The sequence below is a fragment of the Sapajus apella genome, unplaced genomic scaffold, assembly GCF_009761245.1.
Source record: "Sapajus apella isolate SASKATOON/1434 unplaced genomic scaffold, GSC_monkey_1.0 scaffold59, whole genome shotgun sequence".
In the NCBI taxonomy this organism is placed as follows: domain Eukaryota; kingdom Metazoa; phylum Chordata; class Mammalia; order Primates; family Cebidae; genus Sapajus; species Sapajus apella.
Genome location: NW_022436999.1, coordinates 5,822,320 through 5,841,437, shown reverse-complemented (window position 1 = coordinate 5,841,437; position 19,118 = coordinate 5,822,320). Strand labels below are relative to the sequence as shown.

The window sequence follows — 19,118 nt, the reverse complement described above, 5'->3', positions numbered from 1 at the left end:
GAGTTGGCCACTGTGCTAACTCTCAGTTTGACTCAAGAATTACTCTGAGGTGTTTTTCAGTAGGTCATTTACACAACACATTTTAAAGTAGGCTTTAAATTTGGGAGACTGAGGCAATAGGACTGCTTGAACCCAGGAGTTCCAGACCCTCCTGGACAACATAGTGGGACCCTGTACCTACAAAAAATACAAAAAATTAACTGGATGTGCGTTCCTGTAGTCCCAGCTACTTGAGACGCTGAGGTGGGAGGATTACCTAAGCCCAGGAAGTGGAGGCTGTGGTGAGCCATGATCGTGCTGCCGCTCTCCAGTCAGGGCAACAATGGTGAGACCCTGTCAGGAAAAAAAAAAAAAGACATAGTTTCCAGTGTTCAGTTTCATTATGGTGATTAAAAATCTTATGTTTGGATAAAGTATTTGTTTAATTTTACTGATGTCAGTGTGTTTGTGTTAATATTTTGTTTCCTTTTTTTTTCCCCCATTTTGAGTAATGGATGTCTTTTGTGTCTTTCTTGGGGCTTGTATTCTTTTCCCGCCTTTGCAAGTTTTCTTAGGATGCTCTTCCTCTACAAGTAACTCCCGTGACATTTTCTACAGTTTTAGTATGGCATTTACCAAATAGTACTGTATTGGTTTTTTCTTTTTTTGTTCTTTGAGATGGAGTTTTGGTCTTGTTGCCTAGACTGGAGTGCAGTGGCGTGGTTTCAGCTTGCTGCAACCTCCGCCTCTGGGGTTCAAGCGGTTCTCCTGTCTCAGCCTCTTGAGTAGCTGGAATTACAGGTGCCCACCACCATGCCCAGCTAATTTTTTTATTTTTGGTGGAGGTGGGGTTTCACCATGTTGGCCAGGCTGGTCTTGAACTCCTGACCTCAGGTGATCTACCTGCCTTGGCCTCCCAAAGTTCTGGGTACAGGTATGAGCCACTGTGCCCAGCTTGTATTGTTTTTTTATTTGTTTATTTACTTATCTGATATCTATACTAGATTTTAAGTTTTTTTGTTTTGTTTTTTGTTTTTGAGACGGAGTTTTGCACTTGTTGCCCAGGCTGGAGTGCAATGGCACAATCTTGGCTCACCGAAACCTCCAACTCCCAGGTTGAAGTGATTCACCTGCCTCAGCCTTCCAAGTAGCTGGGATTACAGGCATGTGCTACAATGCCTGGCTAATTTTGCATTTTTAGTAGAGATGGGGTTTCTCCATGTTGGTCAGGCTGGTCTCAAACTCCCAACCTCAGGTGATCCGCCCACCTCGGCCTCACAAAGTGCTGGGATTACAGGCGCGAGCCACTGCGCCCGGCAATTTTAAGTTTCTTTAAAAATAAGCATTCTGCCTCAGCAGACTTTTTCTTGACAATGACCATCCAAGTTTTTTTGTACCAAGTGGGTACTTACCTTGTTGAATGAAAAGGTAGTTTTAGCTTAGTGAACTCTTCTTCCTGTTAGATTTTGTAGTATATTAATCGTATAGATTGACCTTTTATTCTTATTTTTTGTTTATAAGAATATCCTCATATGCTTTCCTCCCCTATAAGAGTGTCTGGTCAAAATCAGAACATTACTCATACCCTCAGTCAGCAGTACTACAATAATAAAAGTTAATTGTACTCTAAACCTGTTGACATTTGTGTTCTTGTCAGCCTGCCTTTCTTATCAGATTTTTCTTTTTCCCTGTTCTACTGATACAGTCTCACTTGTGGTCCTGAAATATTCTCTATTTTCACTGCTTCAGTTTAATTTTTAGATAGCACCAGATATGAGTCCTTATTAGTTCTGATAACTCTGAAATGCTCGTTTGGTATTTCTTCAGTGACAAGCAAACTATCTCTCCGCTTTAATTGCCAGTGTTTTTGATTTGCATACCAATGACCCATCTAGGTAAAGGTAATTATCTACTAATTTGCTAACCTTTGGAACATACTTTTTTCTCTAGTAAGCTGTAAATCACTTGAAGTTAGAAGTTGGAATCTCTTATGATGCTTTTTTCAAGCTGACACTTCAGATGCCTGTTTCTGGGAAGGTAATTGATTAAAGGGAATAGAGAAAATCTACATGGAGTACGTGGAGGGCAAAGCAATAGCCACGTGAGTTTGGTGATTGGGATTCTTTAAGAGCTTGTCATTGTGAGTTATTAACATGGTGAAAGAATAAATGCAATTAATTCAAGAAAGATGTTCAGGAAAAAAGAAGAAGAAAAAAAAAGAATAAATGCATCAGAATCATGAACCTGACATCATGTTTTAAAGTATTTGAGGTCCCTTTTGGAATTTTTCACATAATCTTTTATTCCTTTGGTAAACTGCTTTCTTACATATTAAAATTAAAAATGTAATATGTTTCTATTTGTGTGGTAGAGGAATTCCTAAAGAGTCATGACCCTAATGATCGCATAAGTGATTTATTTAGAAATTCTTATTTTATTGTTGCACTGCTTATGACATTGTTTAGGGCTTGAGAGAGAACACTTCAATTACTTTTCTTTTTTTAAAGGTTCCAGAACTCTTGAAAGGGTTTTTGTTCCTGCCATTTTGTTTTGTTTTGTTTTTTTGAGACAGAGTCTCGCTCTGTTGCCCAGGCTGTAGTGCAACAGCACAATCTCGGCTCACTTCAACCTCTGCCCCCCACGTTCAAACAATTCTTCTGCCTCAGCCTCCCTAGTAGCTGGGATTACAGGTGCCTGCCACCACGCCTGGCTAATTTTGTATTTTTAGTAGAGATGGTGTTTCACCATGTTGGCCAGGCTGGTCTGAAACTCCTGACCTCAAGTGATCCATCCACCTTGGCCTCCCAAAGTGCTGGGATTACAGATAGGTGTTAGCCTCTGCACCGGCCAACTGCTGCTATTTTCTACAGACTTTAAGAAGTAATTATAATTTAAAGTTTCTATATTTGTTTGTTTTCAGAAAAGCAATATCTTTGTGTTTTTTCCTCAAATTATAAATGCAACACATACTTTTTCTGTCTGAATATTTTGTAAGATATATAAGTAGTACAAAAGTGGAAAGCAGGAACTGTTATCCTCATTTTTCAGAGATATTAGTTGAAAACAATATTGTATATATTCTTCTGAATATTTTGTTAATAACTTTATAAACATCTATGTATATTCATAAAAATGGGATGGTGTATAAACACTGCTCTGAAGCTTGCTTTTTTTCATTTTTCATGTTAGTTCATAAAGAGCTTCATGCTCTAGTAGCCACATTTAAAAGTAAAAAGACCAGTCTATTTAAAAAAAGTAAAAAGAAACAGTGAAATTATTTTAACAGTGTATTTTATTTAATACAATAAAGGTATATGAAAATTATTACCATTTCAACATGTAGTAAATATAAAATTTTTAAAATGAGATACTTTCTTTTTTTTTTCTTTCCTTCTTATTTTGGAGATGGGGTCTTGCTCTGTTGCCCAGGCTAGAGTGCGGTGGTGCGATCTTGGCTCATTGCAACCTCTGCCTCCCAGGTTAAAGAGATTCTGAGACATGCGTCAGCCTTCCAGGTAGCTGGGATTATAGGCATGCGCTACCACACCTGGCTAATTTTTGTATTTTAGTAGAGATGGGATTTTACCATGTTGGCCAAGCTGGTCTCGAACTCCTGACCTCAAATGGTCTGCCTGCCTCGGCCACCCAAAAGCTGGGATTAAGGATGTTAACCACCAGCTTGGCCTACATCTTTTTAAAAATACGGAATCTTTGAAATTCATTGTATATTTTATACTCATGGCCTGTCTCAATTAGAAGGATAAATTTTCATTAGAAATATTTGAACTGTATTTAGGTTTTGTTAAGTTTACAGCTGAAAAAGTAGTTTCACATACCCAAATTGTTCGAAAAATATGTAAAAGTTTTCTAATAATGGATCAAGTATGTTTTTTAATTTGTTAATTAAAATTAAATAAAACTTAAAATTCAGTTACTCTAGCCACATTTTAAGTACTCACTATGCACATGTGGCTACTATGTTTCTTGTTTGACTGTGTAGCTTTAACAGCTTCACAGTATTCCATTATGTGGATTTTACTATAATTTATTCAGCTTTTCGACTGATGGGCATTTAAGCACCTATTCTACTTTTGGTGTTTGGAGTGTTCTGAATTTTGAATATTTTGATCAGGGATACTCTATCCATATAAATAATGTGACAGTGGACATCCTTACAGAAATATATTGTATAGGATAAATTTCTGAAAGAGGAATAGATAAATCAAAGGTGTATTTATTTATTTATTTATTTTGATACAGAGTCTTGCTGTTATTAACCCAGGCTGGAGTGCAATGGCACGGTTTCGGCTCACTGCAACCACCACCTCCCAGGTTCCAGCAATTCTCCTGCCTCAGCCTCCCAAGTAGCTGATATTACAGGGGCCTACCCCCATGCCTGGTTAATTTTTGAATTTTTAGTAGAGACGGGGGTTCCACCATGTTGACCAGGCTGGTCTCGAACTCCTGACCTCAGGTGATCCAGCCGCATTGGCCTTCCAGAGTGTTGGGATTACAGGCGTGAGCCACTGCACCCAGCCCAAAGGTTTATTTTTAAATTTCAGTAGGTGATGCAAAATTACCCTTCAGAAACACTGTACAGTTTTATAGAGTCAGCAGTATATAATGTTTGTTTTCCTATGTTGTTCCCAACACTGGACATCATTGTTGACTCACACAGATACACAAAACCTTATACAAAAAAAACAAACAAAAAATCACTATACCAAAGTAGTAATTTTTACATATTTATGCTGTGGTGATTTTCCCCCTATTCTATACTGGAAGAAAAGGGTCCCTCTTACTGTAAATATTTCCTTGGGGAGAACAATAAAAAGGCAGAACCAGAAGTCATTAGAAGCTGTGAGACAGGTTGGATTCAAGGAAGCAAAAGAATATGTGATCCTCGGCTGGGCGTAGTGGCTCACGCCTGTAATCCCAGCACTTTGGGAGGCTGAGGCGGGCGGATCATGAGGTCAGGAGTTTGAGACCAGCCTGACCAACATGGTGAAACCCTATCTCTACTAAAAATAGAAAAATTAGCCGGGTGTGGTGGCGAATGCCTGTGATCCCAGCTACGTGGGCAGGAGAATCACTTGAACCTGTGAGGTGGAGGTTGAGGTAAACCGAGATTGTACTGTTGCACTCCAGCCTGGGCAACAAAAGCAAAACTCTGTCTTAAAAAAACAAAAACAGTATGTGATCCTCAAAGAGGATATAATCTGCCCTAGTGCCAAGTAAATCAAGGTATCAAAAAAATTTACCTCCGTGTACCCTTTCTCAGGAAGCTATTGGAGAGCTCCCAGCAAGAGGGGAGTAGATGAAGAAAGAGAAGAGAGATGAGGGGAATTTCCCAGGGGGAGGATGAAGGAATGATGATGGCTCTAAGTGCTGCACATTTATAGGAGTTTAGTCGGAACATGGTTCTGTCAGATTCCATGCAAGAAACAGTAGCAAAATCAACCCCAGTAATGGAAGAGAATTTAATGAAAGGCCTGCTCTCAAGGGTACGTCCAGAGATAAGTGAATAAACAAGGATGGTAAAGCACCCCCAGGCTTAACAGCAAGAAGCCTTCTAAACCTAGGACTGAAGGTGCAAGGGAGGGAGTTGATACTGGAATTTACCAGGGCTATACTGTATAAGTGGGGCCACGTGATATGAATTGTGGCCTTAGAGGAACATAACCTATGCTAAACAATAGAAGCTGAAAGAATACTGAACACATCCAATCTTTCCTTCTTCCCCAGTAGTTCATTTCCATTGACTGGAAGCCAGAGGACAAGAGAATATAGGTAATGCAGTCTATAGAGTCAGCCTTCTTGGACCTGGAACAGATGGAGAAGGGTGATGAGTGGATATGGGCAGAAAGAAAAAAATTGAACATAGAGTAGGAGGACATAGGGGTCCAGAAACAATGGACACACACACACACACACACACGTACACACGTGCACACTCTTGAAACTGATAGGTTACTTGATTTGTTTGAATGTATACATTAAAAAATATATTGAGTCTTCTACCAGGGAATGTGGGGATTGTGAAGCCAAAATGTCTGAGATAGGTCTCAGTCAATTTAGAAACTTTATTTTGCCAAGACTAAGGACGTGCCTGTAACACAGCCTTAGGAGGTCCTGACAACAGGTGCCCAAGGTGATTGGGGTACAGCTTGCTTTTTATACATTTTAGGGAGACATGAGACATTAGTATGTACATTGGTTTGATCCAGTAAGGTGGAACAGCTTGAAGTGGGCACTTCCAGTTGTTAAGAGTTGGCGGGGAGAAGGTTGGGGGTTGGGGGGGCCCATAAGTAGTTAAGAGATAAATGGTTTCATTCTTTTCAGTCCTTGGTCAGTCTTCCACTGAATACACAACTTAGTCTGGCCCAGTGAATCTGCATTTTTACATAAATAATAGAGCAGAGGAAGCAATCAGATACGCATTTGTCTCAGGTGAACCTCAGAGGGATGACTGAGTTCTGTCTGTCCTTTACCCACAAGGAATTCCCTTGTGGGCAAATGGTGAGGGAGCTATGTAGCTTTTTATCCTTGTAGCTATCTTATTTAGGAAAAAACTGGAAGACAGGTTTGTTTACCATAGTTCCCAGCCTTACTTTTTACTTGGCTTAGTGATTTTGGAGTCCTGATACTTACTTACCTTTCATAGGATGTATTAGTGATTCAACTAAAAAGTTAGACACAACTTGTCGGAGAGGGAAATATACTATGACAGAGAGCTAAATACTCATTTTCCATAAGAAATGATCAGCAGATAACTGGAAAAAACACAACAAATGGCATGTATGTATATATAGTACATACATACATATTTTGTAAATACAGCCTTTTTCTATACATGTTACTAGAAATACGAAGGTAAGTTTAAGAAGAAACAACTGAAAGAGTTAAAAATGGTCTTTTTGGAGGCCAGGGCGGGCCGATCACCTGAGATTGGGAGTTCAAGACCACCCTGACCAACATGGTGAAACCTCGTCTTAAAAAAAAAAAAGAAAAAATAAATTAAAAAAAGGAAAAAAAAAAAAAAGTGGTCTCTAGGCAGAACTCAGATGGAGGAGGTAGGACATTGAATTGTTCTTCATAGTAGGTTTTATGGAACTATTTGCTTTTTTAAAAAAATATGTATTTATACACACATAATTGTGTGTTACACCATTATACATACAACACATATGCAACACAAAAGTTGTATATCAGGGGCCCATTATACAGAGTGTGTAAAAACATTGCTGTCTCCAAGGTAGTGATTATTTGCATCATTTCTTTTGTTTTTGTTTTTGAGACGGAGTCTTGCTCTGTCACCCAGACTGGAGTGCAGTGGCGTGATCTTGGCTTACTGCAACCTCTGCCTCCCGGGTTCAAGCAATTCCCTGCCTCAGCCTCCTGAGTAGTTGGGATTACAGGTGCCTGTCACCATGCCTGGCTAATTTTTTGTATTTTTAGTAGAGACCAGGTTTCACCATCTTGGCCAGGCTGGTCTTAAACTCCTGACCTCATGATTGATCCACCTGCCTTGGTCTCCCAGAATGCTGGGATTACAGGCATGAGCTACCGTGCCCGGCCTATTTGCATCAGTTCTTAACTACTTCATTCTAATTGTCATTAGAGAATTTGGGAAAAATCTCTCTTGAGCTATTAAATGTTTGGCAGTAGGTGTGGTTTTTCTCTTCCCATCATATCTAGTATTTAAATCTTCAAATTTACTGCAAAATGTATTGAGTTTCTAATATGAGCATACATAGATAGCAATGTGCAGGGTTCTCAGAGCGATTACTAGTAGATTTGAGTTCTGTAGAATATTTGCAATCTAGTTGGGAAGATAAGGTACTCATCCATAAAAGTTTAATAATGGGCTAGGTGTGCTGGCTCACTCCTGTCATTCTAGCACTTTGGGAGCCCAAGGTGGGTGGATTGCATTAGCTCAGGAGTTTGAAACTAGTCTGGGCAATGTGGTGAAACCCTGTCTGTACCACATATACAAAAGCTTAGCTGGCTGTGGTGGTGGGCGCCTGTAGTCCCAGCTACTTGTGGGGATTGAGGCAGGAGGATTGCTTAAACCTGGGAGGTCAAGGCTGCAGTGAGCCGCGATTGTGCCACTGCACTCCAACCTGGGTAACAAAGTGAGAACTTGTCTCAAAAAAACAAAATAATGTAGCAGGTATTGAGTTTCCGATATGAACATACATAGCACTATACAGGGCTCTCAGAGCCATTACCAGTATATTGGAATTCTATAGAATATTTGCAGTCTAGTTGGGAAGATAAGGTACTCATATTAATACATAAATATTTGATAAAAGGCCAGGGCTGGTGGCTCATGCCTGAATGTCCAGCACTTTGGGAGACTGAGGCGGGAGGATCACTTGAGCCCATGAGTTCCTGAGACCAGCCTGGGCAACATGGTGAAACCCCGTATCTACAAAAATAAAAAAATTAGCCAGGCATGATGGCGCTTGCCTGTAGTCCCAGCTACTTGGGAGGGCTGAACATGGGAGGATTGCTTGAGCCTGGGAAGCTGAGGTTGCATTGAGCTGAAATTGCACCACTGCACTCTAATCTGGGCCACAGAGTCAGACCCTATCTGAAAAAAAAAAAAAAAAATGGATAATATATGGCAGTGCTGGGTATGACAGATTAATGGCAAAATAAGCAGTACAGAAAATAAATGCTTTAAGAGTTGATTATGGGCTGAGTATAGTGGATCATGCCTGGAAACTCAGCACTTTGGGAGGCTGAGGTGGGTGGATTGCCTGTGCTCAGGAGCTTGAGACCAGCCTGGGCAATATGACAAAATATCTCTTAAAAAAAAAAAAAGTTGATGAAGTTAGAGCCATCACTATATCCTTCTGGGGATTGAGCTGTTTGTTCATAACTGTATGGAAAAGATTTTGATGAGGATAGGTAGGAGGCTAGTCATGGAACCTTAAATTTGCATGGTTTGTTTCAGATTGCCATTGTATTTGTATTTTGTTTTATGTTTTTGTATTTTGAGACAGAGTTTCACTCTTTTGCCCAGGCTGTAGTGTAGTGGTGTGACAGCTTACTGCAGCCTTGACGTCCCCATGCTCAGGTGATCCTTTTGCCTCACCCTCCCAAGTAGCTGGGACTATAGGCACATGCCACCACAATTGGCTGTATTTCACACTTTATGTAGAGATGGGGTCTCACTATATTGCCAAGGCTGTTCTCTAACTCCTTGATTCAAGTGATCCACCCACCTTAGCCTCCCAACGTGCTGGGATTAAAGGCATGAACCACCATGCCTAACCTTCAGACAGCCTTGATACCATTAGCTCCTTAATAACAAAATAATAGTTCTTAATAAGTTATTCTATTATGGATTATTTGCTTTAATCATTTTTTTTTTTAAGGAAGTTTGTTTGGATGATTTTAACCTTTTTTTTGGGGGGGAGATGGAGTCTTGCTCTGTCACAAGGCTGGAGTGTAGTGGTGTGATCTTGGCTCACTGCAGTCTCCACCTCTTGGGTTCAGCAATTCTCCTGCCTCAGCCTCCCCAGTAGCTGGGACTACAGGTGTGCACCACCTTGCCCAGCTAATTTTTGTATTTTTAGTAGAGACAGGGTTTCATTATGTTGGCCGGGATGGTCTCAATCTCTTGACCTCATGATCCGTCTGCCTCAGCCTCCCAAAAAGTACTGGGATTTACAGGCATGAGCCACTGTGCCTAGCCCAATTTTCACCCTTTTTTGAAATGGAGTCTTGCCCTGTTTCCCGGGCTGGAGTACAGTGGCATGATCTATGCTCACTGCAACCTCCCACTTCTTGGGAGTTGAGGCAGTTTTCCTGCCTCAGTCTTCTGAGTAGCTGGGACTACAGGCGCATGCCACCATGCCTGACTAATTTTTGTATTTTTGGTAGAGACAGGTTTTTACCATGTTTGTCAGGCTGGTCTCAAACTCCTGGCCTCAAGTGATCTGCCTGCCTCAGCCTCCCAAAGCGCCGGGATTACAGGTGTGAGCCACTGTGCCCGGCTGATTTTAATTTTTAACATTGTCATAAATGGTACCTTGAATGTTTTATGTATGTATATATAGCATATACACATGCCCTATTTCTATGTATGTGTACCCTGTTTCTCTTTGCTATATTTTTTTACTTTAGCGCAAAGTAAATGAAAGTAAAAAATAATGGACTACTTTTAAATAAGTAGGGCCAGACTTGGGGCAGTGGCTCTCACCTGTAATCCCAGCACTTTGGGAGACCAAGGTGGGCAGATTGCTTGAGATCAGGAGTTTGAGACCAGCCTGGCCAATATGGTGAAACTCTGTCTCTACTAAAAATACAAAAAATTGGCCGGGTGCTGTGGCTTACGCCTGTAATCCAAGCACTTTGGAGACCAAGGCGGATGGATCACCTGAGGTCAGGAGTTCAAGATCAGCCTGACCAACATGGTGAAACTCCATCTTTATTTAAAAAAAAAAAAAAAATTAGCCCGATGTGGTGCCGGGTGCCTGTTACTCTGGAGGCTAAGGCAGGAGAATTGCTTGAATCCAGGAGGCAGAGGTTGCAGTGAGCTGAGATCAAGCCACTGCACTCCAGCTTGGGCAACAGAGAAATACTATAAATAAATAAATTAATGCCTGCATACATGTCAGCTCATGCCCCCAATCCAGTGCCCTGAGAGGCTGAGGCAGGAGGATCCCTTTGCCCAGGAATTTGAGACAAGCCTGGGCAACATAGGAAGACTCTATACAGAAAATAAAATAAAACTAACTAGGCATGGTGGCATGCACCTGTAGTCCCAGCTACTTGGGAGGCTGAAGCAGAAGGATTGATTGAGCCCAGGAGTTTGAGGCTGCAATGAGCTAATTGTGCTAATCCTCTTCAGCCTGGGCGATAGGTAGGCCCCCCCCATCTCAAAAAAAAAAAAAAAAAAAAAAAGAATATCTGTATTTTGTAAATATATTTCTCTTAAGGTTCTTCTACTTTTTCTTTCTGTTTATTATTTCTTCATTCTATCAGAATTTATAGTTTTTCCCGTCTTGGGAACATTGTCCCAAGGAGAGAGATTTAAACAGAAACAATTACTCTTCTCATTTATTTAAAGGAAAGTATTAATTTAATAGAAGAATGACTGGAACCCAGCCTCATATGCATCTCTCTGATAAATGATACTCTGTTCTTAGAATGAATTTTAGGTTTAAGTGCCAGCTCTCCATTTTCCAGCAATCCATATCGATTTAACTGTATTTGTAAAATTTATGAATGAGAACATTCCTCTATGGCCATACCACCCTGACTGTGCCTGATCTCGTCTGATCTTGGAAGGTAAGCAGGATCAGGCCTGGTTAGTACTTGGATGAGAGGACATTCATAGAAGGCACAACCCTCCTCTCTCCTAGTAAGTAGTTCTTTGATTAAAGAGATTTTCATTCAAAAAATATTTGTATATAGCACAATATAGCAAAATATATTTTATATATTATGAACTCATCAAATATCAGTTACAAACTCTGCCTCAGGGGTCTTGCAATTAATAAACATTCTGATTTCAAGGTAGAAAATAAATGCTACAGTGAAGGCATAGATTAAGTACCCTAGAAGGGTAGTTTGTAGGGGAGGGAGAGGACAGGCAAAATTAAGGAAGGTTTTAGAATACTTGATGGAAGAAGAAAATCTTAACAGACAAAAAATTGAAGAGAAGGTGTTTTCTGGGTATAAGAAATTGTATGTCAAAGTTTAATGACAAAAACAGTACACAAAATACGTGCTGTAAGAGTTGACTATTAATAAACTTCCTTTGGGAATGTGGGCACTTCCCAAAGGAGGTGGGAAATTGCAGGGCTTATATGAGAAGTAGCAAGTAGTTTGATTCAGAAGTTGGGAGGGAAGAAAGAAATTAGAAAAAGTATTCTAGGACTAAGGCAAGGGGAGCCATATGAATGTCAGGCTAAGGTGTTCTACGGAATAGTTGTTAAAATGCTCCAGGCCCTAGCTGTGCCATTTAACTTCCGACATTGGACAAGTTACTTATTTTGCTAAGTTAAAGTACACAATTGAACAAGGAGTCTGTTAAGAGGGTTAAATGTGATAATGTATGTCAGGTGCTTAGTAGTGAATTAATGGTACATAGTAAATTCTCAGTAAACAGTAGCTTAAATAAAAGACAACAAAAACTTGAAAATGGACACTGTTGTGATGATAGGAGTACTTCAGGAAAGTTAATCTGACAATACTCTAAAATGATTGGCAACTAGAAAGACTGAGGTTAGAGAGAAGCTCATAGAAAAGTTAAGAAGCTCATAGAAAAACCCATGCAAGAGATAATGTATGTATGATTTAATATATATTTGATTCTGCTGAAGTGCAGTAGCACAGTCATAGCTCATTGTAGCCTCAGACTCCTGGGCTTAAGCAATTCTCCTGCTTCAGCCTTCCAAGTAGCTAGGACTACAGGTGCATGCCACCATGCCTGGCTAATTTTATTTTATTATATTTTCTGTATAGATGGAGTCTTCCTATGTTGCCCAGGCTGGTCTCAAATTCCTGGGCGAAAGGATCCTCCTGTCTCAGACTCTCAGAGCGCTGGAATTGCAGGCATGAGCTGGCATGCATGCATGAGAAGGGAGAAGCTAGGAGTGTATGTAAGATGCAGAGGGAGAATTGATGGGAGGTGGTATAATTAATTATAAATATGTTTGGGGATATTATAGTTACGATATTTAAAATACTTAAATTTGACACCAGGGAGATAGCTAAATTGTCTAACAGGAGTTAGACTATTGTGTTTTTAGGATATTCATTTTTAAGCTACAAGTTAATATTAAAAACAATTGTCAAATTATGATATGTGGCTCACTTTGGCAGCACATACTGAAATTGGAGCAATGCAGAATAGAGATTAAAATTTTTTATAATGTAGGAAACTGGCATGTTAGTAGCCTAGTATCACTTTACATATGTAGTAGGAAAATTCAAACAAATCTACCATTTCTCTACTTGATTGCCTTTGCTGCATGACAAACTGAGTTTTTTTAGGTACTTTGAGCAGTAGCTGTTTTGTCACTAGAATCAGGTGCTAAAATAAACTTGTGGCCTGTTAGCATATGTAACAGTGAAATTAATGATTATGTTAAAATTTATTTTATGAAGCAGTCAGTTGAAGAGAAAAGATAAATTTTCTCTGATCGTATTTTAAAGGCAAAAGAATGATGTGATTTTGAAGGAGTCATGTAGTCAGCATGGTATCTTATAAACGTGTAACTAACACAGCACTGTGGATGCACATTAGGATTCACCCATCTGAATTTTAATTCATGTTCTATTGCTTCTAGCTACATGACTTAACTTTCAGTGCCTACATATGTGGAAAACGGATATCTGACCTGGCTATCTTTCAGGGCAATTGTAGAGATCAAATGAAGTAATATACTTGAAATTGGCTATAAAAATAAAAAACACTTTACAAATGTAAGATATGAATATGTAAATTATTTATAAATTTGCCCTTCTGCCCTATCCCTTTTGTGTCCTATCTAGCAGTTAACCTGCTAAAACTCAAAATTTAAATGCAATAATTAAAAAAATAGAATTTATCGTTTCTTTTCCAATTCTTATCCCTATCCCCGCCTTGTATCCAGAGACTTTATTCTATGCATTATCCATGCATTATCCTATTTTAAGGTTCCGTAATTCTCCTAGATTCAATTGTCATACTCAGTATTTTAGGGTTATATTTGGCTCCTGGTCTCCAAAACATGTGAAATCATCCTTTATAATAACCATTGTTTGAAGTGATCACTTTTCATTCCATCTGCTACTTCCCTTTATACCTATGTGTAAAGTATTAAAACATTATCTTTATTGGCCACTCCACTTAACATTTTCCCCTAGTCAACTCTGGTTACAGTATAGAGCAGATTTAGCTTTCAGAAAAGCTATTTTGTTGTTTTTTTCAGACTCAAAAACCTTTAGTCTCCCATTAACTTACAGGAGAAAATTCAAACAATTTAGTTTAGCATTCAGAGTCAACTCTGTCTTTATCTTCTGTCTCTTTACAGTGGCTCTGTTTCTTATCTAGACCGGTCGTGTTCTCCAGCTAGGCCATATATATTCTTCATTGTTAGCCATATACAGCAAAACCATTTTGCAGGTAATTTTAAACCATATCTTTAGAAATCCATTTCTAGCCAGTTTGAAAATGTTATGAATTACCTTTTATTTTAGTGCCTTTAAAAAGCTTTGCTAGCCTTTCAGATACATTTAGTCTCTTATTACTAAGGAGTTGAAGGTGATAACAGAGCAGTTCAAGTAACCAAACATTTGATATCCATGATACTCTTTGGCGTCTAACCAGTTTCTGCCATGAGTGTGTGGTTTTGAATATTTCCAAAGGCCTTCAATTTGTGTTTAATAGAAGCAAATAGGGAATTTTCATTGATGAAAAGTGAAACACTTTTTACTTTAATCTTGAAAGATTTTCCATCTCTTCTGTTAGTGTAGGGTAAGACTAAAGAAAAATAATGGCAAGAGTTAAGAGCTTCTGTTCTGAAGTCATACAGACTTGGCCCGAGTTTTAGCTCTACCCCTTGGATTTCTGACCTTGAAAAACAACTAAACCTCTCCCTACTTCTTTTTCTCATCGGTAAATTGATGATAACTTTGAGGAGTTGGAAGGATTGAGAAGATATATGGGAAATTCTTGGCACTGTGCCTAGCAAGTAGTGTTGCTGCTTTTACTTCTACTGTAAGCTCCTTCATCACTGCTTACTCAACCATTTAAATAATTGTTTTGCTCCTGTCTTCTATAAAATAGAGATAGTAATTCCTTTTATATTTTTAGAGATGGGGCCTCACTGTGTTGCCCAAGCAGTAGTACACTATTCACAGGCATGATCATAGCCCCACTATAGCCAACTCTTGAGCTTAAGTGATCCTCCCACCTCAGGCCCCCATGCAAGCAGCTGGGAATACAGGTGCCTGCCATGGCACACGGCAGTAATTCCTTTAAATGAACATACAACTATGGTGTAAGGATTAGATGATGTCATGGACATGAAAAAAATATGTATAAGAGTACCCGTTATAACCGTAGAAAGTTTATTTTAAAGTGTTTGTCAGGCCAAATACTGTTTTATAAAACCTGTCTCCTCATTTGTCATTGGGGATGATAGTATTTAAATTTGTAGGATAGTTTGAAGCTTAAGTGTATTTAATATATATAGCACAGTGTTAAGTACACAATGAGAATCAGTAAATGTTAGTAGTATTAGCTATGATTATTAAATATGCTTTGGCTGTCTTTTTTTAGTCTTGCCTTATTTGGACCACTCTTGATGTAACTGTTTATCTTTTTTTTTTTCTTTTTGAGATGGAGTTTCTCTCTTGTTGCCCAGGCTGGAGTGCAATGGCGCAATCTCCGCTCACCGCAACCTCCACCTCCTGGGTTCAAGCGATTCTCCTGCCTCAGCCTCCTGAGTGCTGGGATTAGAGGCATGCACCACCACGCCCGGCTAATTTTGTATTTTTAGTAGAGATGGGGCTTCTCCGTGTTGTTTAGGCTGGCCTCGAACTCCCAACCCCAGGTGATCCGCCCACCTCTGCCTCCCAAAGTGCGGGGATTACAGGCGTGAACCACTGGCACCTGGTCAATACTGTATGTTTTTAAAATTAGAAATCGACAGTTTAGTTTCGCTGCATGCCACCCCCAGCTCCGAGTAGAACGCTGTCTGCAGCCTGCACATTTTGCAGCCGCCGATTCGCCACTGTTCTCAACGCCACTTTCACTCACCAACACTGACACCAGCATGAACGGGCAGCTCAACGGCTTCCATGAGGCATTCATCAAGGAGGGCATGTTCCTCTTCACCTAAGTGTCGGTGGGGGAAGTCCACCCAGATAAGATTTGTGAACAGATCAGTGATGCTGTCCTTGATGCCCACCTTCAACAGGATCCTGATGCCAATGTAGCTTGTGAAACTGTTGCCAAAACTTCTTGCTGGGGAAATTACATCCAGAACTGCTGTTGACTACCAGAAAGTGGTTCGTGAAGCTGTTAAACACATTGGGTATGATGATTCTTCCAAAGGGTTTGACTACAAAACCTATAATGTACTGGTAGCCTTGGAGCAACAGTCACCAGATATTGCTCAAGGTGTTCATCTTGACAGAAATAAAGAAGACATTGGTGCTGGAAACCAGGGCTTTATGTTTGGCTATGCCACTGATGAAACTGAGGAGTGTGGCTTTAACCATTGTCTTGGCACAGAAGCTTAATGCCAGACTGGCAGAACTACGCTGTAATGGCACTTTGCCTTGGTTATGCCATGATTCTAAAACTCAAGTTACTGTGCAGTATATGCAGGATCGAGGTGCTGTGCTTCCCATAGAGTCCACACAATTGTTATATCTGTTCAGCATGGTAAAGAGGTTTGTCTTTATGAGATGAGGGATGCCCTAGAAAGTCATCAAAGCCATTGTGCCTGCAAAATACCTTGATGAGGATACAATCTACCACCTACAGCCAAGTGACAGATTTGTTATTGGTGGGCCTCAGGGTGTTACTGATTTGACTGGACAGAAAATCATTGTGGACACTTACGGCAGTTGGGGTGCTCCTGGAGGAGGTGCCTTTTCAGGAAAGGATTATACCCAGGTTGACTATTCAGCTGCTGATGCTGCTCATTGGGTGGCAAAATCCCTTGTTAAAGGAGGTCTGTTCCAGAAGTTCTTGTTCAGGTCTGTTAGGCTATTGGAGTTTCTCATCCATTATCTATCTCCATTTTCCATTATGGTACCTCTCAGAAGAGTGAGAGAGAGCTGTTAGAGATTGTGAAGAAGAATTTCAACCTCTGCCTTCATGTCATTTTCAGGTATCTGGAAAAGCCAATTTATCAGAGGACTGCAGCCTATGGCCACTTTGGTAGGGACAGCTTCCCAAAGGAAGTGCCCAAAAAGCTTAAATATTGAAAGTGTTAGCCTTTTCCCCCCCAGACTTCTTGGCGTATACTACAGAGAAGACTTCAAGCTCTGAGGGAAAGGGCCCTCCTTCCTAAATTTTTCTGTCCTCTTTCAGCTCCTGATCAGTTGCAGTCACTCTAGTCAATGACATGAATTTTAGCTTTTGTGAGGGACTGTAAGTTGGGCTTGCTATTCTGTCCCTAGGTGTTTTGTTCACCATTATAATGAATTTAGTGAGCATAGGTGATCCATGTAACTGCCTAGAAACAGCATTGTAGTAAATAATGCTTTGAAATTGAACCTATCACCCAACGCTCCAAAGTCCTAATTGCATTGACTTTCCCACCAGATGCTGAAAATGTCCTTGTAATGTGACCAGACATACAAAGAGGAGCTGGTACCACTCCTTCAGAAACGATTCCAAACAATCCAAAAAGAGGGAATCCTTCCCACATCGTTTTATGAGACCAACATCATCCTGATAACAAAACCCAGCAGTGACTCAACAAAAAAAGAAAACTTCAGGCCAATATCCATGATGAACACAGATGCAAAAATCTTCAATAAAATACTGGCAAACTGATTGCAACAGCACATCAAAAGCTTATCCATCACAATCACATAGGCTTCATCCCAGGGATGCAAGGCTGGCTTGACATATGCAAGTCTATAAATATAATCCACCACATAAACAGAACCAAAGACAAAAAACACATAATTATCTCAATAGATGCAGAGAAGGCCTTCAACAAAATTCAACAGCCCTTTATGCTAAAAACTCTGAGTAAACTAGGTATCAACGGAACGTATCTCAAAATAATAAAAGCTATTTATGACAAACCCACAGCCAATAGCATATTGAATGGGCAAAAACTGGAAGCATTCCCTTTAAAATCTGGCACTAGACAAGGATGCCCTCTCTCGCCACTCCTATTCAATATAGTATTGGAAGTTCTAGTCAGAGCAATCAGGTAAGAAAAAGAAATAAAAGATATTCAGTTAGGAAACGAAGTCAAATTGTTTTTATTTGCAGATGACATGATTGTCTATTTAGAAGACCCCATCATCTTAGCCCAAAATCTCCTTAAACTGATAAGCAACTTCAGCAAAGTCTCAGGATACAAAATCAATGTACAAAAATCACAAGTATTCCTGCAGACTTAAAGAGAGCCAAATCAACAGTGAACAGCCATTCACAATTGCTACAAAGAAAAAATACCTAGGAATACAACTAACAAAGGATGTAAAGGACCTTTTCAAGGAGAACTACAAACCACTGCTCAAGGAAATAAGAGAGGACACAAACAGATGGAGAAACATTTAATGTTCATGGTTAGGAAGAATCAGTATTGTGAAATGGCCATACTGCCCAAAGTAATTTATAGATTCAACACTATCCCCATCAAGCTACCCATGACCGTCTTCACAGAACTAGTAAACACCACTTAAGGTTCATATGGAACCAAAAGAGAGCCCACATAGCCAAGACAATTCTGAGCAAAAAGAACAAAGCTGGAGGTATTACCATGCTACCTGACTTCAAACTATACTACAAGGCTACAGTAATCAAAACAGCATGGTACTGGTACCAAAACAGAGATATAGACCAATGGAACAGAACAGAGGCCTCGGAGGCAACGCCACACATCTACAACCATCTGATCTTTGACAATCCAGACAAAAACAAGCAATGGGGAAAGGATTCCCTATTTAATAAATGGTGTTGGGATAACTGGCTAGCCATGTGCAGGAAACAGAAACCACACCCCTTCCTGACACCTTACACTAAAATTAACTCCAGGTGGATTAAAGACTTAAACAAAAGACCTAACACCATAAAAACCCTAGAAGAAAACCTAGGCAAAACCATTCAGGACATAGGCATAGACAAGGAATTCATGACTAAAACACCAAAAGCATTGGCAACAAAAGCCAAAATAGACAAATGGGATCTAATTAAACTCTGGAGCTTCTGTACAGCAAAAGAAACAATCATTAGAGTGAACTGGCAACCAACAGAATGGGAAAAAATTTTTGCAATCTACCATCTGACAAAGGGCTAATATTCAGAACCTACAAAGAACTAAAACAGATTTACAAGAAAAAAATCAAACCTGTTCAAAAGTGGGCAAAGGGCATGAACAGACACTTTTCAAAAGAAGACATGTATGAGGCCAACAAACATATGAAAAAATGCTCATCAT

The 19,118-nt window shown here is 39.8% G+C and overlaps 1 protein-coding gene, 1 long non-coding RNA gene and 1 pseudogene across 10 annotated transcripts in view; 2 read left to right on the top strand and 1 right to left on the bottom strand.

Moving 5' to 3' along the window:
- MPP5 (membrane palmitoylated protein 5) overlaps window positions 1-19,118 on the top strand; it is a 101,777-nt gene that overhangs the window by 12,262 nt on the left and 70,397 nt on the right. The gene's annotated exons all lie outside the window — the stretch shown is intronic.
- On the bottom strand, window positions 10,593-12,614 carry LOC116528559. Its single transcript, XR_004259087.1, has 3 exons — window positions 12,531-12,614; window positions 12,358-12,359; window positions 10,593-10,610 (listed from the first exon to the last, which is right to left on the bottom strand). It is a non-coding gene; the product is annotated as an uncharacterized LOC116528559 (long non-coding RNA).
- Window positions 15,578-16,923, top strand: LOC116528558 (annotated as a pseudogene).